This window comes from Heterodontus francisci, chromosome 10, assembly GCF_036365525.1.
Source record: "Heterodontus francisci isolate sHetFra1 chromosome 10, sHetFra1.hap1, whole genome shotgun sequence".
Classification (NCBI taxonomy): Eukaryota; Metazoa; Chordata; class Chondrichthyes; order Heterodontiformes; family Heterodontidae; genus Heterodontus; species Heterodontus francisci.
The window spans coordinates 20106540-20130677 of NC_090380.1; positions in this window are offsets into that span (position 1 = coordinate 20106540).

A 24138-nucleotide genomic window follows, 5' to 3' on the forward strand; every position below is an offset into this window, starting at 1 on the left:
ATCGATTGAACACATGGCTGGAGAATTGGTGTAGGAGGGAGGGCATCAGATTTCTGAGGCATTGGGACCAGTTCTGGGGTAGGTGGGACCTGTATAAGATTGTATCTTAGCAGGACTGGGACTAATATCCTCACAGGTAGATTTGCTAGTGCTGTTGAGGAGGGTCCAAACTAGATTCGAAGGGGATGGGAACCTGAGAGGGAGCTCAGTGGGAACAGGAAGTCGAAAAATATTAAGCGAAATTAGAAGACTGAGAAAGCAAAGGCAAGCATCAAATAGGATCAAAATGTGGATTAATGTTAAAAAGACAAAGTTAAGGGCATTCTATCTGAATGTATGCAGCATTCGCAACAAGGTAGATGATTTGAAGGCACAAATAGAGGTAAATGGGTAGGATTTAATTGCCATTATGGAGGGTGACCAAGACTGGGAACTGAATATTCAGGGATATTCGTCATTTAGGAAGGATAGGCAAAAAGGAAAAGGAGGTGGGGTAGCACTTTTAATAAGGGCCGAGATTAGTACATTAGTGAGAGACGATCTTAGATGTAGGGATGGATTTTGTCTGGTCCCATGAGGCGGGATTGGCGGCGGAGTGGGGGGAGGTCACGGAATATCGGGACGGGTGGCGAGGAGGACAGCAGGGCAGAGGGCCCGTCCCCTCCCATCGCCAAGCGATCTCCCCGGGGACGGAATAGGCTGAGGACAGCCTTCCTGCCCAGAGGCCAATTAAATGGCCTATTAACAGCCAATGAAGGGCTCTTCCCGCTGCCTCTGGGATCTTACCAGTGGTGGCGGGGGCGCTCTGCCATGCGGGGAGGTTGCCTTGTAACAGAAGACGCCCTCCCTGCAGCCTTGTGGGGGTCCTTTCTCCATGGGCAATTTGTGGCCCACAGAGGAACTCCACCATGAACCAATTCACCCCCCCCCACCCCCCGCAGGACCCCTTTCCCCTGGATTGAAAGACAAGTCCCCAACTCCCTCTCACTGACACCTTCCAGACTGGCCCTGGTGACCCTGTCTCACCTACCTCTTGTCCGGGGTTCCAGCGCTGGGCTGGAAACACTAGCTCTGGTAATCTTAATCACCAAGTTCCACACATCTTTTTCGGAAGCATTTCACAGTCGAGTTGGATCATTAACTGCTGATTGTCCTATGGCAGAAACCGCTCACCAGTTCGCCACCCCGACTACAATGAATATTCATAAAAGTGCAAGGATATGACTGCGAGGTTGGTTATCAGCCTGGAAATCTCATGGTGACCTCAGACATCCTTAGCAGAATACCCAATCATCGGAAGCGTGAAGACATTCCATTAGCCATCCAAGTTTAGAAGTCCACATAGAACTGGAAGATGTATGTCAGAGAGCTCTGATGTGGTTCGGACAAAGGAAGCATGAGGAACTACAGGAAGAAACTTCTAGAGACCCAGTCTTAATGGAGCAATCGCAACTCATTGTCAAAGGATGGCCTGACACAATACGAGATGTTCCTGCAGAACTTAGAATCTTCTGGCATATTGAGATGAGTTAGGGGTTTCTAGTGGCATGATCTTCAAGGGAAGGCACGTGTTAATTCCACAATCGCTTCACCTTGACATTCGTTCACAGTTGCACCAAGGTCATATGGGTGCAGAGAAATCCAAAAGACTTACACATGAAACTGTCTACTGGTCGGGAATTAACAATGACATCGTGTTATGTGGTCACGTTCATATTCCAACCTACACAACGTAGTGAAGAAAAGTGACATATGTAAGTGTTCAAGCACAGGATGACTATCAGAGCACACAGGCAGGTCGAGAGAAAAAAGTTGACAAGTCTAGTTCTCAACCAAGCTGCACAGTGACAAAATCAGATCAAGTCACTAGACCACCTGTACATTATAGAGACACTTGACTGAAGGACTTGAAAGTCAGTACATATGTAAATATTGTTTAAAACTATTTTCTTTCATCACGTACATAGTTTATCTTTTGTGTATTTCCATTTTAGGAAAGGGGGATGTTGTGATAACACTTTTACAGGCTGAGCACTCCACTCATCATCACAGGAAATGACATCAACCTACCTGTGATAGCTCAGTTGGAGTTGTGTTAGTCATCTAGTCACACATGTATTGTACAGCACTCTTGTAAACCTGGTGCTTAATAGTAAAGAACCCACTCCTTGATTACCTTTCAAGATTGTTTGGTACCGTATTGCTAAAGAAGGCAATAACACAGTAAAGACCTTTGCCTTGGCAAATTGAGGCTGAATCCCTTCAATGGTTGGTGTAGGGTAGTGAAATCTCTTCAAAGCTTTATTGAGGTTCTTTGGATCTAAACACACACTCAGATTTACAGTTTTATTTTTTCACTGCTGCCATGCTGCTAATCCAGAGTTGTCACTTTCTTGGTTATTCCCTTCTTTTCAAGCTCCTATATCTTGTCTTTCAGGCTGGACTTGAAGGCAGCTGGAACTCTCCTGAGTTGGCCTCACAGTCTCATCTATTTTGAGATGATATTCACCGGGAAGGCATCCAAGACTTATGAAAACATCTTTGTAATCTGTCAGGATCTGTTCAGCAGTCAATGGCTTGTCATGTGAAACACTGCAAATCTCTGTGGAGAGATACCAGTGCAAGCTTTTGACTTGTTTCATCTAAGCTGAATGGAGTTTGCTTAGTGTCCACTATCTGGAACTAAAGTTCTTCTTTCTTCCCATTGTATTAGTCTCTCAGCTTAGTTTGCCCTCTTGGGCATTGTTCCATCATAGAGGGTCAACTTTACAATCGACGGCTTCATATTCAGGTCACCATCTTAAGCAACTTCACACAAGTTTGCGAAGCTCATGATCTTGCACGTAGAACCTGCGTCTATCTGACACTTCACATCAGCCTGATGCTTTCCTTCTGCAATCATCATTCCAACAGTCACAAACCACTTTCCACCTCGAGACTGGACGGCACCAACATGTTCTAGTGTGTAGATTTGTCAGAATCATCGCCAACATCTCTCCATCAACCATTTTCACAGGCTTACCTTTCTACTTTCCAGCAAAATATTTGCATGCAAAGTGGTTCAGCTTCTTGCAGTTAGAGCACTGCTTTCCCCATGCTGGACATTCTTCCTTTTCCTTCTTGTGGTGTCCCCCACTGTATTTACATCCAATACTCTGGCCTTGATCTTTCTGCTGGCCCTTCGGAAAGTTGTCCTTCCTTTTCATCATTGTCTTGTGCTTGGAAGACTTGTACTGCCTCTCAGTATAGTGCACAGCCTCGTCTGTCTCTCATCAATACGCTTCACTGTTGATTAGCCACTTCAGAGCTTCTGCACATGTCATTAGCTTTCTTGAGAGTAAGCTTCACTTCTCTCAGCAGACGTGCTCTCACAGCCAGATCTCTTGCTCCGAAGACAATCTTATCTCTAATGAGATCATCCTTCAGTTGCCCAAACTCACAAGACTCAGCTAAATGTCTCAGTACAGTCACATACTGATCAATATTCTCCCTCTCTTCCTGAGCTCTGGTGTTAAACACATAGTGTTCATAAATGACATTAGTAGAGGGTTCAAAGTGGGACTTCAAGGTCTCCAAAATCTCACAAGTCCTGCTTTTCCTTCCTCACTGAGATCTAGGCAATACAGCTTGCAACACTCCTTCCCCATCAATGATAACAGAGTTGCTATTCTTATCTGTTCCGGTTTCTTGTCCAACTCTCTGGAAATCTCATAATTGTGCCACTGAGACGGGAAGAATTGCCAATTCCCTCTCAAATCTCCTTTCATGTCCATAGGAGTAGGTACTGGAAAATTCAAATCCATAATGACTTACCCAGCCGTCAATGTCCTGTGCAAAGTTGTAGACAGAAGTTTTGTTTTAAACTAAAACTTTCACTGCTGGAACTCCACGAGGCCTAGTTATATTCTGATGTTTTGCACATCTGCCGCTGTCTTACAGCGATCAAAATCCTCTCAAATCTCGGCCACTCACTTCTGATACCATGTTCCATGTCGTGCAGAAAATGGCGACGGCTAAGAGCCTTTATTTAAATAACATGACATCAGAGGCCACATGTGTACAGCAAACCAAAGTCTGCAAAGGTATTTATCTAAACATGGACTATCCTGACCTCAGCAGCGTGAAGCCTGGGAGGTTTTAACTACCAAATCTTACCTGCACAGCCTTGGCCAGTACTCTGCCCGAAAAGCAGCAGAAAGCAACAGCTGGTTGGTGGGTGGAAGTACAATGTCAAACTGCAGGAAGTCATTGCTGGGAATGGAATGAATAGTTCCCAGCAATCAGCTAAGTAGGAAGGAGATTTGGGAGGGGATCAGGAAGGCCTCATGATGGGAAGGAGTTGAACCCTGCAGCAAGGGAGGCTCTTGGTCTCACAAGGAAAGTCAAAAAGTAATAAGTCCTACCATTTGGGCTTCTTCTGACCCTGACAGCTCTCCCTACTAGGGTGTTCTAATAGGAAACATACAACAGCCTCCCCTCACAGGCCTCTGGTTAAAATAGCCATTGAGCCCAATTATATCTGCTAATTGGCATATTGACAGATTAAAATCATCTACAGGCGATTCCCATGGGCAATTTTAATTGCCCTCCTGCCTGGTTTCCATAACGTGGGCAGTTAAAATCACCCCGAGAGGGTAGTAGTTAATGGGTGTATTTCTGGACTGGAGGAATGTAAACAGTGGTGTCCTCGAAGGTCTGTTTTAGGACCATTGCTCTTCTTAATACATCTTGTTTTCTGGACCCAGGCATCAAGAGCATAACATCAAAGTTGACAGATAACTCAAAAATAGGACTTGAAGAGGAGAAAGAAAGGTTAATAGTTTGGATAGATAGTTGTCAAATGTAATTTAATGCAGAGAAATGTGAGATGGTACATTTTGGCAGGGAAATGTATGTACTAAATGGTAAATCGACCCCCTTTCTTCATCAATTGCTGTTTCCACGTGGCTATCAGAAACACTGGGTTAATTGACATGGTTCACAGAGTCTGATACCAGCAAGCAGACAGTTAAAATATTTCATAAGTCCTCTTGTTTGGGATTTTCCATAGTTAGCGAAAGCTAATTAAAGGCACTCGATAATGAATTTGACAATGATGGAACAACTCTTGGCAGATTTATGAGCAGAAAATCTATTTATATAGGTAAGAGGATATTTTACAGATTATATAAACTGCCTCAGCAATACAGCCTTTAAATGTTTATTGTTTAACAAATAAATGCGTTTTATCTTTATTAGCTGTAAATTTTGTAACTCATTTTTATTACATTGTAAAAGTGCAAATGGACTCTTCTGCTTGAAGTCCCAGTGATTGTGAATTTATCAGGATCACTTCACAACAAATAATAATCATCAAATGTATGGAGAATAAAGTCCAGCTTCATATCCTCAATGAAACATGGAAGAGTTAGTTTAACTGGCAGGCTACTGAATACAATTCCAGTGAGGAAATCATGCCTCTAGCTTAACATCAAAGCTATTGTTTTAGTGAAGGGTTGAGGCAGTTCAAACACATGCATTATGTGATGGTGATAGCATTCATTTACCCGTGTCCAATTAGGAATGTGGCAAATGCCAACAACTTACCTGGGCAGGAAGCTAAGACTCCCAATCAGAATTTTAATTACGTTTCCCTAAATAGATGAGGAATTGTGCAGTGCTTCATTTAAATAATTTAAGAGTATTAGAATATTTAAATGAAGCTAACAGGCCATTTTGATTGGCCAAACTGTCATTTGATGTACATACAGGACAGAGATCTGATGAGAGCAAACTCCGCTCAAGTTCCTTGCCACCCCATCAGCAGCTCCATTCTGGAACCATTGCCAGTGGTAACAGTACAATTCCTCCTATTAACTTTAGTAAGTGGGCTAGCTGAAGGCAAGCATCACAGTCAGATCTGTGATAGCATTGGAGTATGCCACATGCTGATCATTGATATTTGCATTGTGATTAAAGTTAATTGGGACCACCCTCCAGTAATTGCCGAACTAACCCAATTTTTTCAACAATGTGTTCATATTAAGTACTTTCCAATTCTCAGAAATCTCTCCCAAAGTTAGCAAGCTTACAAAAGTAGCAGTTAAAGATTGAATAATTTCACTCCTTCTACCCTTGAGACAGTTCTAAAAATGTATTCATTCATGTGACATGGCCAGCATTTATTGCCCATCCCGAATACCCCTTGAGAAGGTGGTGGTGAGCTGCCTTCTTGAACAGCTGCAGCCCATGTTGGGAAGGAACTTCCACTATGGTGTTAGGTAGGGAGCTCCAGGAATTTGACCCAGTAACGATGAAAGAACAGCGATATATTTTCAAGTCAGGATGGTATGCAATTGCAGATGGTCGTGCTCCCATGTGCCTGCTGCCCTTATCCTTCTAGGCAGCAGAGGTTGTGGGTTTCAGGGCCGCTGTCCAAGGAGACATGATGAGTTGCTTCAGTGCATCATCTAGATGGTACACACTGCAGCCATGTCAGTGTTGAAGAGACTGAATGGTTAAAGTGGTAGATGGGGTGCCGGTCAAGTGGGTTGTTTTATCTGGTAAGCTGTCGAGCTTCTTGCGTGTTGGATCTGCAGAGTTGAACCATCACACTTGTGCATTGTAGCTGTTGGAAAGGCTTTGGAGAGTCAGGAGTTGAGTTATTCACCACAGAACATCCTGCCTCTGGGCTGTTCTTGTAGTCACTGTATTTATGTGGCTGGTCCAGTTAGTTTCCTGGCCAGTGCTGATACCCAGGATGTTAACGGTGGGGGATTTGATGGGCTGAATTTATGGGCCCCCGAGGAACAGGAACTGAGGTGGGGGGCCCTATAAAATTGCAAGGCAAGGCGTGGCGGAGTGCCTGTCACCTTCCCAATGTCCTGGAATTGAGTTCGAGGAGGGGCCTTCCCATCCATAGGCCAATTGAGGCCCTTAAGTGACCAATTTGACCACTTAAGTACCTATACCCATCCCTGCTGGCATTTTACCAGCAGCAGGGTGCCTCCGTCACATGGGGAGGTTGTCCAGTAACTCAAGGCAGCCTTCCTGTGGTTTTGTGGGGTGGTGGCCTCCTCCATGGGCATTCTGTAGCCTATGAAGGCCTCCCAGTTGCATAGGCTATTCCTCCACTAACAAGCCCCCCTATCCTCACCAACACCAGCGCCCACCCCCATCCCCCACTCACCAGAGCCTGCCAGAATGGCCCTTTCGATCCCGCCACACTAAGCTGGGGTCCAGGGCTCCAGTGATGATCCTGGACCCGGGCCTCTTGTAGTACCAGCAGTGGCCACTGTTCTCTCTTGTTGGTGACAGTCACTGCCTGGCACTTACATGGAGCCAGTTATCAGCCCAAGTGTGAATGTTGTCTAGGTCTGGCTGCATGCTGCATCAGTATTTGAGGAATTATGAATGGCACTGAACACTGCGCAATCATCAGTGAACATCCCCACTTCTGACTTTATGATGGAGGGAAGATTATTGATGAAGCAGCTGAAGAAGGTGGAAGGCAAATTTGAGGGCAGATGCTTGGTTCTGGGTCCTACTGGTCACCTAGCAGGTGTAGCCTACCAGAAATACATTCTGTCTGAGTTCCTGAAACCCAAAAATTGTTGTGGGTGGGGCAGAAAAGGAAAATAAGAAAATAGGAAAAAATAAGACGTACTTACCTCGAAAAATCTATTAGCAACTTCTTGGATTCCCACAGACCCTCCAGTCTGTAGGGATCTAAGCAGGAACCCCAGCACTAATTTTCTTTGGATGTCCTTCTACTTGGGTATTCAAAGGAAGACAAGGAAGACAAGGGAAATGTTGTATCATCTCTTTCTAGACTAAATGTTGAATGTAGCCAAAATGAAACTCATATCAACCCATGCCTGGTCAGCCAAATATTCCACCTCTGATATATGTTGAAGGAGACATGAAGAAATATGTTGAGCGCTTCCCATGCCTTGGCAGCCACCTCTCTCAAAAGGCCACCATTGACCAGGAGATCCAACACTAGATCAGCTGCGCCGGCTCAGCCTTCTACAAACTCCAGCAGTGAGTGTTTGGCAACAAAGAACTCCTTAAGTCAACAAAAGTCCTCATGTACAGAGCAGCTGTTGTCACCACACTCCTGTACTGCAGTGAGACCTAGACTGTGTATCAGCGACACATAAAAGCACTAGAGAAATTCCATCAGCAATACCTCCACCGCATCCTCCAGATTCAATGGGAGGACTGTCGAACAATCGCTAGTGTCCTTCTTGAAGCCAGCTCAACAAGCATTCAGGCAAAAACTCCTGCAAAACCAACTTCGATGGACTGGACACTGTGTCTGGATGGCCGAAAACCATCTCCCCCACCAGGTCCTGTTTTCTTAACTCTCAAATGGCCAGTGTTCCAGTGGAGGAGAAAGAAAACACTTCAAAGACACTCTGAAGCTCTCTTTGAAGCGCGGCAGCACTGACATTGATGACCAGAGGAGCTTGCTACCAATTGTTCAAAATGGCAACAACTTGTCCATTAAGCTGCATCATGGTTTGAGTCCAAACACCTTAATGATGAGGCAGAGCGGCGGCAGAGAAAGAAAGAAAAGAAAGCAAATCCTACACTCCACATCCCACTGCCTTGTGGGACGTCCTGCCCCATGTGCCCAAAGATCTGCGGGTCGAGAATCTTCAGTCACCTGAAGACCCATGGCAGAAGCTAGCAACCTTGAGTAGACGTCATCCTCGAATCGAGGGACAGCTGACGGGACTAATACACGTGCTAACTGACTGCAAGAGAACTGAATCACATGATATTGCATCATGTATACTGACAAATACACTATCACAATATTCCCCTTCCCTTAAATGACAACCCCATATAACATAACATAACTATGTACATGAATAAGCAAGCCTTATGAGATATAAGAAATTTGACAACTATAACACTATTTACATAAAATATTCAACTGTAACAAGAACATTTTAAACACTCCTCTCCAAGATGTTGTCTAAGTTTGGAACCATACTTGTCATTGGCTGACTCGACCAGACAATGACATGTGGGTGTATTCTTGAAATGTCCATCCTCTCCTCCTGAAGATTGTGATTGGGAGTATTGTGCTCAGTTGTTAGTGTGTTACTTGTTGTCTCTTCATCTTCAAAACATACGTGTGTACACCTCGGTGATGCTGGTTGTTTGCCTTTTGCATGGCTATCAGGAAGGTCCCCTGAGGTGATATTGATTCCTTCGCAGTATCGTACCATTTAGTGTTGTATCTTATACAAACATGGTTCTTTGCAGACTTTGGACACCTTTGCTGGGATCATCCATGTCTGTTCTTGCGGGTGAAGGACCCTCACCTTCTGTCCAACGTATAGTGACGGCAATTCTGCACTTGCATGCACATCATGTGCATCTTTCACCTTGTCCTGTTTCTGTCCATCTCTAGAAATCTGGCTGCCATTACCTAAGCCCTCTACTGTTTTCTCTCCCTGAGCAGCGAACTTTACTTTGAAAGTTACAGCAAGCTGCGATGTCTGCAGAGCTGAGCAGGAGCCATGCCCTGAGCTGTGTTGCTGCAGCACAAGCTTATGAGCTTGCAGGCGAGAGGGACCCTGGTGTCGGGGTCAGCTAATGTCATGCAGGTGTGGCCACGGCGGGAAGGCATCTGCGTCAAAACACAATGCTGCACTGATCTACAGCTGAAACTACCGATAATATTCTTGCCGGCTCGGGGCAAAAATGGGAGTGTGCTCAAATCGCCTTTGACCTCTACTCACACCATTGCTCTCCCGATGTGAGAGCTGTGATCTGGTTGCAGCGCTTCAGAAAGGACTCCTGACTTGAGTTGTTATTTTCAGCTGCTGATCAATGCTGTCGACCCACTACCACTGCCACCATATTGTATTATCTCTTTCTAGATTAATACAGATGAAGCTGACGGGCAGGCATAAAGGTGTTGAATGCAGAGCTTTAATGCTGACTTGTTGTTTTAGCTTTCATATGCTAACTGACTGTGCAAGAGAATTGAATCATGCGATATTGCATCACTTCCTGTGATGACATGCATATTAGCATAAGCATATATTTAAATGATTATATTTACCATACTGACAAATACTGTATCACAACAGGAAATCCAGGATTACCTCCTACCACCTCATTGCCACGCTTCATCTGGAGTCACTTACAGGCCAGACCAGGTAAGGATGTCAGGTTTCTTCTCCGAAGTTCATTAATGAATCAGTGGGGTTTTTAACAACAATCTGGCAGCTTTATGGTCACTTTTACTATTGCTAACTTTTAATTTCCTGAATGACCTGATTTCAAATTCTCAAACTACCGTGGTGGTATACACGTTCTTTGGATTATTACTCCAGGCTTTTTGATTGTTAGTCCTGCAATATTACTATTCCTCCAACCAATTTGTTGAGCCTGTCCATGCTGTTAGCTTAATGTCCTGATATTTTAATCACTCAGTCACTGTCCTGGTTTAACATGGGTTTTGTATGTCAGAGTACATTGTACTTTCCTTCAACACGTTTCCAATGTTCAAGTTTGTTTCATTTGTTTAGCTTTTCCCTCTCTGCTTGATTATGCTCTTAATGTAAAATGCTCTCCTAATATAGGTTTAAATAAAATATATTTAAGTAGCTTTGGAGCTATGATAGGCTTCAGTGCATTTATAAAATAGATGTTGTTAGTTGACATTGGTTATATGTGTATATTCTTTCCCTACAAATGAAAGAATACAACATGTAATTGAAAAGATATGGGCCGGAATTTTACATTGGGCGGGAGACCCTGTCCACCGACTAAAAGGTCGGTGGTGAGCCCGCCTCCGCTGGGCCTGAGGAGCCACACCAGGATTGTTTGCTCCTCAGGCCCTTAATTGGTCTTGGGTAGAACTTACACCTCCTAGAGGCCAGGAGCGGTGGCCACTGCTGGGACTACACACAGCCATCAGAAGCAAGAGGAAGGCCAGCCCAGGAACTTAGGTAAGTTTTTGGGCCTTGCCAGGGACAATCAGCCAGGCCCTGGCAAGGCAAGTGGTGGGGGCGGGGCGGGGATGGGGGTCGTTTGGCGGGGGGGGGGAGGGGAGGGGGTAATGTTGTGCGTTGGGGACAGTTGGGGCTTCATGGGTGGCCCTTCATGGGGCACAGGATGCTTGATGTGGAGGGCCTCCCCACCCAGCCTGCAAGAGGGTGGCCTGGTTTTACCTGGTGTTTTTGGGGCTTTTGCCATCTGGCTGCAGCGGGTAAAATACCAGCAGCAGCGGGAGAAGGCCCTTAATTGGCAGTCAATTGGCCACTTAAAGGCCTTGATTGGCATGGATGGGTGGGCATTTCTTGCTGCTGCCCCAAGTAAAATTGCAGTGGCAACGGGAAGGCCTCTGGAACAACCCCCGCACAACCCCCACCTGCCCCGCCTCTCACTCAATTTTACAGCCCCCCATCCACCACCAGCCTGCTCGTTGGGGGTGGGGGGCATAAAACTCTAGCCATGAGGTTAATATATTCATTACTAGGTGAATGTATCAAGTACAGCAAGCACAATATAGATATTCTTCCTTGTTACTCATGATTTGGCAGTCATTTGCCTCGTTGCAATTGGCCATTGCTATGGAAATTACAATTAACCAATCAAAATAACCCCTATGATAGCTGCATAATTACCCTGTGTCCCTCCCTGCTGTAGGTGTAGAGCCTTAGTTGTAAAAATAGAAACTGGTATCTGTACTTTAGCGAAACAGCTGCATGTTTATTCCCTAGAATGTGCCCATCCAGCATCTTGTACACCATAGGTTTAATTTTATTCTGTATCAAAAGCTAATATATGCCTGCAGTGGACCTCTGGATAAATGGATTATTTTATCAATCCATATCCGCAAATTACCTTTCCATTCTTACTGGTATTGCTTTTTTCACAGGATATGGTTTATTCAGTCTGAGTCTGGCTCTTTCCTGTACATGAAAAAACTATGCCTAGTGCTTTTTTGACCTTTTTGCTGTGAATTTGTATATAGTATTCAGGGTAGTTAATAAGAGTGCTCAGTCGTTTCTGTGCTGATTCTTGCCATCTGGGCTGTTGCCTGGAACATGACTCTAGCATACCAGAGATACCATATCCCTGTGCTCACATACTGAAGCTTGCAAGATCTGCTTCTTATTAATTTAAAATAAACTAGTTGTTTCTTTTTAATGCAGCTGTTATAGCAAAACTCAATCATCAGAAACATCCAAAGGTTTTCTCTATCTTTTATGCTTTGCATCGTAAGCCAGTTTTCTTTTCAGCTTATTTGTCCATTGGAATGGAATTTTTGGGCAGCCAGCCCTTTCAGAAGCAGACGACAGCAGCTGCCAGCCTAGATGCTGAAATGTTGTGCCACTGAAATGTTCTCCATTATCCGCAGGGGGCAAAGTTTGGTGCAGACTTGCTGATTTCTTTCCCAGTTTGAAATAGGCACTTTGCCAGCTGGCACAGAGCAGGAGAAAAATTGTAATTCGAATAACAAATGAGAGTGAAATGAGAGTGCTGTGCAATTCTGTCACCTTAGCTGATATTCTGCTGTTCAGATGCAGAAGGGGTTGGTTAGCACAGGGAACCAACTGAAAGAGGTACATAGCCTTTGCCCCTTCATTTACCCATTTTATAAAAATATTTCTCCAAGTGAAAAAGAATCACATCAAGATCTGAATTACTCTCTCGGTAGGGTCAGGATTGTAAAATATTTACAGCATTTCTTTTGGTTTTATCTGCACATACTGTTTGCCTCACTCAAGTGTCACACACTTAATTATCAGTAGGATAGCACCACTGTTCTTGCCTGTGTAATGGTGACCAGGAGAGGCAATGTTAACTAAGTATCAATAAAGATGCTTTATTTGTCCTTTCTTGTTTTTCAGGTGACGGACAGATTGTAGCTAAAGTCTGCCTTACAGAAAATAAGCAATATTTTGCCATTCTTGTGCAGCATGGTTCTCTCTGTCACCTCCCACTTCACATCTATTCTATTGACACTCCACAGAAATTCCTCATCCCACCAGGATCTGGTTTGTTCTTTTTTTTTGGTTTTGCTGAACTTCGTTCATTTCTGGGCAACACACCTTAGGAAGGATGTATTAGTCTTGGAGGGGATATAGTGCAGAATCACCAGAATGACCCTGGGGCTAAAAGTTTAAAACATGAGGAGAAGTTGCACAGACTAGGTCTGTATTTCCTGGTGTATGGAAGATTAAGGAATGATCTAATTAAGGTGTTTAAGATAATTAAAGAAGTTGATAGGCTAGATAGAGGGAAACTATTTCCTCTGGTGGGGGAATCCAGAACAAGGAGTCATAACCTGAAAAGTAGAGCTAGGCCATTCATAGGAACATAGTAAATAGGAGCAGGAGTAGGCCATTCAGCCCCTCGCGTCTGCTCCACCATTCAACTAGATCATGGCTAATCTTCTACCTCAATGCCATTTTCCTGCACTATCCCAAATCTACCGATCTCCGTCTTGAACATACTCAATGACCATCCTCTGAGGTAGAGAATTCCAGATTCACCACCTTCTGAGTGAAGAAATTCCTCCACATCTTACTCCTAAATGGCCGACCCTCTGAGACTGTGTCCCCTGGTTCTAGACCACCCCCAGCCAGGGGAAACATCCTTCCTGCATCTATCCTGTCGAGCCCTGTAAGAATTTTGTGTGTTTCAATGAGATCACCTCCTCTCATTCGTCTAAACGCATTCTAAATTCACATTACAGGGGTCATGTCAATAAAATTATTCACAGAAATGCAACTCTTCAACCCGTCCCGTCCCCCTAAAAAGCTGTTGAGGCTGGGGTGTCAACTGACAATTTCAAAACTGCGGTTGGTAGATTTTTGTTAGGGAAGGGTATTGAGAGATATGGAACCAAGGTGGGTTGATGGAGTTAATATACAGATCATCCACGGTCTCAATGAATGGCAGAACAGGTTCAAGTGACTAAATGGCCAACCCCTGTTCCTATGTTCTGATGGCTCAACTTGAATTCTGATTCAAGGGGACCACAGTTCAAAAGTGGCTGTCTCATTAACCTCAAAGGGCAAATGCTGCTTACTTATGACAAAGAAAATCACAGAGAACACTGGCTTGTGATAAAATCACTTATGATACTGATAGTGAATCCAGTGAGCTAGAGATATTTGTGATAGTGGGAAATCTCACATAATAAATGCTGTAAGCGTTTTTTTTATATGGAGCCAGTTCATGAAGCACAGACCTCGAGCAAATAGGAGTCGGTATTTTCCTTGATTTGTACAGTTTAATGAAAAAGTAGAGTTTTCTTTCATCTTTACCTTTGCTCAAAGACTTGATCTCATGCGAAAATGTGTTTGAAAAAAATTGGTCCCCAAATAAAAACAAACTTGCTCAGGACTGTCATGTCCATGTTTAATGTCAACACGAGAAACTTGTACAATTTTGCTTAAGGTGCAATAAAAATGAATCCTAACTCGCATGGTTGTCTCATTATCCCTTTCAGCACAATCAGAATTAAATCAGCACCGTCTTACTGTAAGCTGTGACTTAGAACTTTACACTTAAAATTCAGATCATCCTTTATAAACCTGGTGGCTGCCAACGTTGCTTAACCCAGGGCAAAGAGAAAGTGGAAAGTAGACATTTCTGGGTATTTTTTACAGTCACTTGTACAATTTTTGCTGAAAAAGGAGGGTTGCTTGCAAATTGCAGAGAATTTTCCGTTCAGTTGAAGACTTACATCTGCCAACCTGCAAAGAATGAAATGACTGAGTTTATTGCTGACATTTGAATTGACAAGTTAATTTTACAACAAAAAGACAAGATTTGAACTTTCCAACAGAACATTGAAATGGAGTGACTGCTGGTTATCACACAGTGCGGCAGGAGATCAATATCGCAGGCATACAAGATACAGCGTTCAAACAACAAACTACCACAGGCAGTGAATGTACAAAAATAAATGTGCGGCTGATTCAGGTTCAGTGGGGGAGCCGTTGCTTTTGTGTGGCAGCTGGTCCGTAGACAGGATTTTAATCCCCAAGAATGGGTGGGTTGGAGGCAGGTGGATTGTTAAAAGAATTAAGTTTAGACCGCGACCTTAACCCGGCTCCAACAAGCCCACTTTCGGGTTTGATGGAGACCCATTTGGATGCCTGCGAGTAAACTACTAACTGCAGTCACGATCTTAATTAGTGCAGGTGGGCGGGAAGTTATCACAGCAATTACATTAGGGAATGTTAATGAGATCTTTTCACATTGAATTTGATTTACCTTTAAATTTAATGTCTCTAGCATGTGCTCCTGGGCTCGGGAAACTGACCAATGAAACAGAGGCGAGATTGAGCTCGAGTTCAGCTGGGTACTTAAACTTGTTATTGCCCCATCTGAATAAAAGCTCACTTATTACAGCTGGTGTCTCCGTTTGTCTGTGTGGATACTGCTTCTTCTAAGCTTTACAGCCTTTCAATCTGACAAGATCAGGATGGGAGGCACCTTGGATGTGTTTGACAGCACATTAGAAGAGGAAGACCATCACCATCCATGGCAGCAAAGGGACCAGCAATGCACACAGGAGGCAGGTGTGCATGAGGAGGGTGCACAGGAAGGAGGTGGACAGGAGAGGACCCGAGGTCACTGGAGGCACTACCCATATTACAGAGTGTACAGAGTGTGATGGAATCCATAGTTGCAAAGCTTGTTTTTTTTAGACCATAACTGATAGGGAAACTGGAACTGAAACAGAAACAAAACAGGCGCTGAAAAAACAACTTCAGGTTTCTGGGGAAACAGACACTGGATAGAACCAGATAAAAGGAGACAGAGTCCTCCCTAGACCAGACAGACGAGGCAGATCAGGCAGGAGTGGAGCACTGGCAAACAGAAGAAAGTGAAGACTGAATCAAGGAGCTGTTTCTGTTATTTAAAGTAGCTGCTTAACCAGATCCAAGCCATACAGTGCACAGGTTGTCACAGAAGGACTCAGCTAAAGGGAAGACTGATAAATCCATGCCATCAAGACTGCCGTGAGCAGAGCTGGGGAAGTTCTGGAGAAGTGCACCTTATGGTGACAGTCGCACCCGTGGAGTTCAGATTAAGAGGGAACTGCTGTTGGAATAAGAACTGCAGCTAAATCCTTGAAGAAAGGAACTGAAAATCTATTTGAGGAACCTCAGAGTTGTGAAGAACTGTGTGACTTTAGTTGTTGCCATATATGCTGGGTGGAATGCCCAGTGAAACTGTGATACTCATCTCTGTTAGATAAGGTGTAATTTGTAATATGTGCATTGACCGTGATCTGTCTGTTGTTTCACATTGAATTTATGTTGGCTTTGGTTTGAGTATTAAAGTAAAATTCATAAAAGTGAAATCTTGTCCATTTGTTTTGGTTTCCTAAATTGGGGTCAATCGGTGGATTCGGTTCTTTTGGTTTGCTGGTGGTCTCCACGGGGATCATAACAAGAGGCTGAACTTACTTGACCAAGGCTAAGGTTAATACATCAGGCGGCCGTAGAGATCTGCAGCCTCTGAGAAGAAGACTTGCTGCCTGCTGAACCTGGTGGCCATGCATTACTAGTGGCTGTGAAGGCCAGCACTGCCCTCAATTTCTTTGTCCTGATTCATTCCAGGGTGTTACTGGAGATATTTCGAGACAGTTGGCTTCACATAAATCCATAAGGCAGGTGAAGGATAGATTGTTTGCCAAGGCTGGGAGTTATGTAAACTTCCCCTGTGATGAGATGGGGAGGATGAATATGGGGCACCGATTGCTAGACCAGCTGCTTACATTGCTGCCCAAGATACCAGGGATGCCCTAATACTGTGAAGGATCAGTTGTATAGTATTGACACACACAGAAAAAAAAAATCACAAATAAAATCCTCCAGACCATTGCCTCCATCAGCACCAACCCCAGTCTACCCACCTGATCATGTTCCTTTACACTAAACTGTTCTTCAATCACTCATCCACCCATTGCACACTGCCCAATGGCTCCTGTTATGTATTGACATTAAAGGGCAAAGTTGAACCTCTGACAGAATTATGGGAAAAACTTGTAAATGGTAAGAATCAATAACTTTTATGTGTTGTTATAAGAAAAGGAAACTTACAACATACCATTTTGTGAAGCACCCACATGCATACGCTTGGTGAATTACAATTACTTTAACTTACACTTCCTACCTCCTCTATGTGGCACATCCTGTGAGGCTTTAGCTGAGGTGGAGCCAGCTGTTCCCATCCCTGCCCTGACTGGGAGATACTTTTGGCTGACAAGCTCTGGATTTCAGAGTGTGCCACGTATCTGCAGGCCATCCTGGTGGCTTTAGAAGTGGCAAATACCAAAGTTGCCACCGATACTTTGAGCAGGACTGCTGTGACAGGGCTTCCTAGATCTGATTGGCACTATTCAGTCTGTACTGACACTCATTAATAGCTACTCTGAGCTTGTGCTCAGCATCAGTGGGCTACGAATGGTAGGCACATAATTCACAGTCTCTCCAGAGAATGGCATTGAGCCTACTGCCTTCAGCCAATACCCATACATAAGGGAGCTTCAAATGTAGGTCTAGCATCCCTTGTCACTGCCAGAGAAAGGTTATTCTCTCTGGGACAAATGCTTCCATAACATGAAAGTGGCCTGGGGCTGTAGATCTCTCGGGAAGCCATCCCAGCCATCCACTTCTCAATATTATCTCACTGGGGGAATATCTTGTAGGAGTGATAGAATAGGAGTAAAAGCAAGTATGTTAGCTGCCAACAAAGGCAAGCATAGTATTAAGGAGTAGTTGTAGGTAAGATGAGTGGACATTTTGGCACTCTTGGAGAATATGTGAAGTTGATGCTTGTGTACATTTGGTTCTGAGCTTGTCACTGTGATTTTGGGAGCTGGGATGATGCCTTATGAAGGAACTTGGCAGTGGTCTTTGACAGTGAGAGAATTTGTGAGAGCATGGGAGAGAACAGGCTGGGGTGAAGTGAATTGGCGCGTGAACTGTTATTTCTTTGAAAACACTGAGCTGTCTGTTGCACCCTCTTTTCTCTGCTTTACCCTTGTTATTGCTGCGGGAAGTGAAGCCTGCCACCTCCTTCACCATCATTCACTTCAGTTTTCAGAAGCAGTAAGCCTCTCTTCGTTGCTGAATTCAGCAGCTTGCAATGATAATTGAGGATTTCACCAGATTACATTGCAGAGATCCACCAGATTTATCCAGGTACCTAAAATGGTATTTGAGATCGAGCAACTCAGATTCCAGTGCCAACTCCCAGAACTTTAAGCTACTTTTGGATCCCATTGGATGACTAACCTTCGGGAATCCGATAAACTCACCACCCATGTTTAATAGTGGATGACGGTGGCTTTATGGCACAATCAATTTCCTGACTGCTCTCTGCAGGAAAATAAGATTAACAGAGCACCCGACCAGCTCTGTCGTGATTCGAATATTCCTGCATGAAAGTTCTCAGCCAGTCGCTTCTGCCAACATAAAATGTTGTTGCTCAGCTGGACTGTGTGGAGGCGCGACTCACTGCGATGTCGATCAAACAAGATCATCACAGCTACTGTATTTAATAACCTCAAACATCACACGATATCGAAATGACGGAGGAATTGTAACCTGCAACTCTCATCCAATGACAGAGGTCCTGTCGTCTCCGACTCCCACGTGACTATCCTCTGTGACTTTTTGGACATTATATCTGTTGTTACCCTCTGTCTATGAAAGTCTTACTAGAATCATTGGCCATGACAGCCGGGTATATTCCTGATCGGCAATCAACCATGTGGATATATGACTCCAAGGGCCTGATTTCCTTCCGAGTTCTGGAAACGGACATCGGGACCATTTATGGGACCCAATCTTGCCCCTGGGAAGAAGCAGTCCCAGATCCCGTTTTTCATGGAGGTGGCCTGTTAATTGGCTGGAGGTTGGGTGGGCAGCCACAGGGATGGGAAATGAGGCAAGACAGAAAGAGTGCAGGCCTGTTTTCAACAGATCACAGCAGCTATTATTGTGGCTGCCATTTTATTGATTTAATTGCTGCTTTACTCGTGGAGCAGGAAAGGCAGAGGACTGGGACCCGGGGCAGGGCAGCCCCTGGCTTTGCAGATCCAGACCTGGAGGTCCTCCTTGAGGTGGTGAGGGGAGGAGGGAGGTCTTCTTTCCGGAGGGTGGCAAGATAGAGGTGGTTGAGATCATAAGCAGAAGGAGTGTGTTCAGGCGGAACTGGGTCCAGTGCTGGAAAAGGCTCAATGACCTTATTCACTCTGGCATGGTGAGTATAATGGTAGACCCTCATGACAGGCCTCTGGGTATTCAACCTCCAGTAGATACTCCAACTGAAGAGTGTGAGGGTGCATGCTGCTCCTGCACATGGGAGGAATGTGTGTCCAGGGTACTAATTGACACCTCAGCAAGGCTTAGAGCCCTGGTGCTGTTGAGGACCTTCACCACTGAGTCATGCATCTTCCTATCTCCATCTGAGACATACATCTTCCTATCCCCATGAGTCTTCTCTCTCCCTCTTTTGTCCTTGTAGGATAAGCAGCATATAATGCCTGTGAAAGAGCACAGACCAACGGAGAGGTTCCCATCCTACACGTCATCACCGCCATAGAAAAGGGAGCAATGGAAACCATCAGCATCTGCTAGAGAGGGTGAATAGAAACTGCAATGTGTAGCTCAAGGGAGTGGACAGCATACCGAAGTCTCAGTCTTAGCACAGCAGAGGCTTCTGTTCTCCAAGGCTAGTTCTCATGATCTCTTCCTGTGTCTCCCAAACATTCAAATGTTGAGGGAGAAGGACAGATTCCTGTGTGCACAGGGCTCAGCACTGCCAGAGGAGACCTTGGAGCAATCACCATCACAGCTTACAAGCACACCCTCCACAATCTCAGACACAGTCATCTTGGTGGGTTCTCGCACATAGGGAGGCACAGGGTGATGAGCAGGTCACCAGGAGGAGGTGCCAGAGGCAGAGGCAGCTGAAGCCAGTCCCCCCCAGAGAATGGAGGACAGACACAGCCCTGCTCAACTGGACACAAATGCAGGACCTCTGGAGTCACAAGAAATGAGGCTTTATCTAGGCCAGCAGCGAGGGATGTACTATCACATGTCAGAGTTGCTTGAGGCAGTGGGACGTCATGAAGGAGTCCATTCAGCTCATGTGTATTACCATGGCTCAGGGCATTGAGCGCATGAGCTGCTTCATTTAGAGAGTGGCCAAACACATGGAGAGCCATATGCAGCAGCACTCTGAGTGCATGCAGGAACTACTCACCGACATGCATAGAATGCATGCTGACTGGTCAAGACTACATAACTGATGGCACAGAGATGTTTGGAAGGGATGCAGTTGCGGCCCAGCTGGTCCTACCCTCTGGCCATCTGGATGCTCGATGGTGACTTCAGTTGTAACGCCTCTGTGGCTCTGTCTCGGGGTCTCGTAAAGGGGTGAGTAGCCATCTCTTCAAGCAATAACCCTTGTCCCCTAGAATCAATCTATGTAGTTAGACGGGTGGAATGAAGAGCTGCGGCAGCCTGAACTGCTGGAGGATGTAAGAGTCATGGCAGCTGCCATGGTGAGATTTTGATGGGGGCGCACGGGTTGCACACTGGGTCTGGAGCAGACCAGGTGCATGGAAGCAGAACACAGCAAGGAGCCAGTCACAGTCAAGAAATTAGGTGGCTGTATAAAAGGGAGAATGGCTCAGTGGAAGACTCAGCCATTGGTACACACGTGCCAAATGCAGGACCTCTGGAGTCACAAGAAAGGAGGCTTTACCTAGACCAGTAGCGAGGGATGTACTGTCACATGTCAGAGTTCCTTGAGGCAGTGGGGCGTCATGAAGGAGTCCATTGACTCCAGAGGTCCTGCATTTGGTGTAGGCACAGACCAGCTGAATGTTGATGTAGCTCACTGGCTACTCACTGGGTGCCTTGCTGGCCATATAAGCACAATTGATGATCCCCTGCCTGTGGGGGAATCCAGCAATGGAGGCAAAAACCCACTGCCCTCTGTCTACGAGGGCCTATCTATCTGGAATTGTATGTACTGCCCAGCTTTCACAAATAGGGCATCAGTGACCTCTGAGATACAATGGTGTGTGGCCATTTGAGAGATGCCACCAAGGTCTGCAGCTGATCCTTGGAAGGGCCCAGAGGCAAAATAGGCCAACATCACAGTGATTTTTATGGTTACTGGCAGAGCATAGCGACCAGTGCTGTGAGGTGCGTGGTGTTTAGTGACAAGGGCACAAATGTCTGTGACCATTTGCCTGAAGAGCCGCAGTCTCTTGTGACATTGGTTCTCCATCATCTCCAGGTAGCTCCATCTGCGGTACAGCCTATACTGAGGATATGACCTCCATTGTCTTCTTGCCCCTTGCCCCACTCTGCCCTCCTCATGCCCAGGGCTCTGCCCTCTTGCAGAGGATGTTGCTCCTCATTGCCACTGGACACCAAATCTGAGAGTTGTGCTCCCATTGGCAGCTGCTGCCGTCCTTATGCTCACATGACCTGCCAATTGTGTCTGGACACCTTGCCCCCCCTCCTTTTATGCCCCCGCAATGCCAGCAGGGTGACGACCCCCCTGCCTCACCCGAACACATCCAGAACACACTTCCTGTTACCTGCACATACTTGATGGCACCTGTGTACCAATGGCTGAGTCTTCCACTGAGCCATTCTCCCCTTTATACAGTCACCTAATTTCTTGAGGGTGACTGGCTCCTTTCTGTGTTTTGCTTCCATCTGGTCTGCTCCAGACCCAGTGTGCAATCTGTGCACCCCCATCAAAATCTCAGCTTGGCCCTCAATGAGCTATCAATAAGCCCTTTAACTATCTTCATTGTACTCATTTGGGAATTGGGCAGGTTATCGGGGCCAAACTCCCCCCTCCCTGATGAAACTCGCCCCTGGCGAGACCCAAAAATCAAGTTCCAGGTTATGAAGACTGACATGGTAGACGTCACATGATTGTGGCAATGTCTGGGGTATCTGACACTAGCATGAAGGACAAGGTCATTGGTATTGTTCACCTGCTGGATATGAATTGAGCATCTTTTCCTGTTCTTAAAATGGAAAGTGTTGTCATATTGAGCTTTGAGTGTCTCATGCATTTTGTCAATTGCTCCTGGCACATGTTGGAGCCCTATTGGTCTGTAGAACTGAAAAGCTCTCTCTGTCTCTCTTAGTTTTCTGCTTCCATTGGAAGGATAGAAATTGCACAATCCCTTTCAATTGAGCAGCCTTCTTGAATGGTGATCTTCTTGATGCAATAGTGAACAGCTTCCTGACTAATGTAGCAAAGGTCACCTGCTGCTACCCAGAAAGATCTAGGCACAGTGAATTTCAAGGTAGTAGTGATCTTCACTGGTACAGACAATCTTTCTGCTAGAATTGGATGAAAGTTCTTCAGCCCGCAGTTGACATATTTCCCCAATAACCTCCAGGGGGCAGCAAAGCTCGCTGAGGTACTGGAGATCAGAAATGTCTATAGAGCCAGGTGTATGGTTACCAGAGCACGGGGAAGAGATGTATTCACGAATCATGATTATGAGCCTCCAATCTAGCCATTTCCATGTTTTCATTTTCCTCCCCGTTCCTCTTCACAGCCTAAGGGTGAGGGATTCCCACTGGGAAATCCATGTCCCCAATGCAATCCAGGAGCAGGGCTGAGTGAAACCTGACTGAACCTCCAAAGTGTGAAAGAGGTTGATACTCTAGGAAAGTAACACCAACCTACAGTGGCAGCCTACACCATGGAGTCCTCAATGTGGTATCCACCTGAGGGATACCTTCATGTGCCTCCTATTGCTGCTTACATAGGGATGGTAATTATTTGGAATGGAGTCTGGGGCAATGTGTCGGAGGAGCTAGCCATGTTCTGTTAACTTCAATTATGTAATGTAGATACGGTTCCTGACAGGGTTTAAAGGGGCCTGTTGTTTTTCTTGTGAGGATAACTCATGCTGTTTTTGTTACCATTGGATTTGAAGTTTAGAATATCATCAAAAATGTGCCCCAAAACTTGCTGTAATTCAAAGGAAAATCAAGGCTATGGTGTTATAGTGCACGTGGTATTTGGTTACACATGGTTTTCGGTTGCAAGTATTACGAGTGCATTGGTGTTAGGGTGATGATGGACTCAGAGCATTAGAATACACTTGATATGAGTTTTCAGTGTTTTTTTTAAAAATGATTAACCTTTGCTAGCAAAGTGCCTGAGATTCAGGCACTGGATGGTTCTACATCCAGAACGAACTGATGTATCTGCAAAAGTGGAAAGGAATTGTTTAAATCAACTTTGGCCTGATTGGTATCTGTCTGCAAGCAATCAAGATAAACAGAAAAAAACATCTTTGAATTCATCATATATACCCCAAACAAGGTCAATGTATTCGCATCATCACATTCACACTTGCACACACATAGGAAACCGTTCCAGAAAGGAGTTAATAGATATTTTTACCTAACAACAGCAACAACAACTTGCTTTTATATAGCACCTTTTCAAGAAAACGCTATATGCCAAATGTGAAATATTAATTCGTCATTTGGAAACTTGCATTAGACTTTTAATGGAGAAAATCTTACAGTTTAACAAAAACTGGCAGCCAAGATGGCCACTGCAATTTGTATCTGAAACACCTTTGCAAATTCCAAGGCCCCCACTGGAGTTAGAAGTCGAACAAGAAGCCTAGCCAGAACAATGCCTTGGTTAACTGAGTGGATTATCTAAATCACTCTCATTAGCGGGACATTCAAAGCCACCTCGAGGCATTCATAAGTGGAGACATTTTCCAGGGGGTGAACACTGACAACACCACCTGAGAGGTTTTGGGTTTCAGACTTTGGACCTCATTAAAAACAAAGCGGATTGAGAGAACCATGTGGCCGTCTGTCTACCTCTGGAAAAACTGGGAGTTTTGTTACACAGACAAGAGACAAGCAGTAACTGAGACTAGAGCAACAGAGAAGGCTGTGTGCCTCCCTTCTCCTCTCTCTCTCTCTCCAGAAAACATCACGTTTGAAAACCATCTGCAACTATAACCGTAACAGAAATTTGGGAGATAGAGTCTGGGATCGTAACCAAATGACAAATGAGAAATTGGAAGTGGGAAACCAAAACTGATTCCTGGTTAAAAAACATTTTTTAAAAACTTCA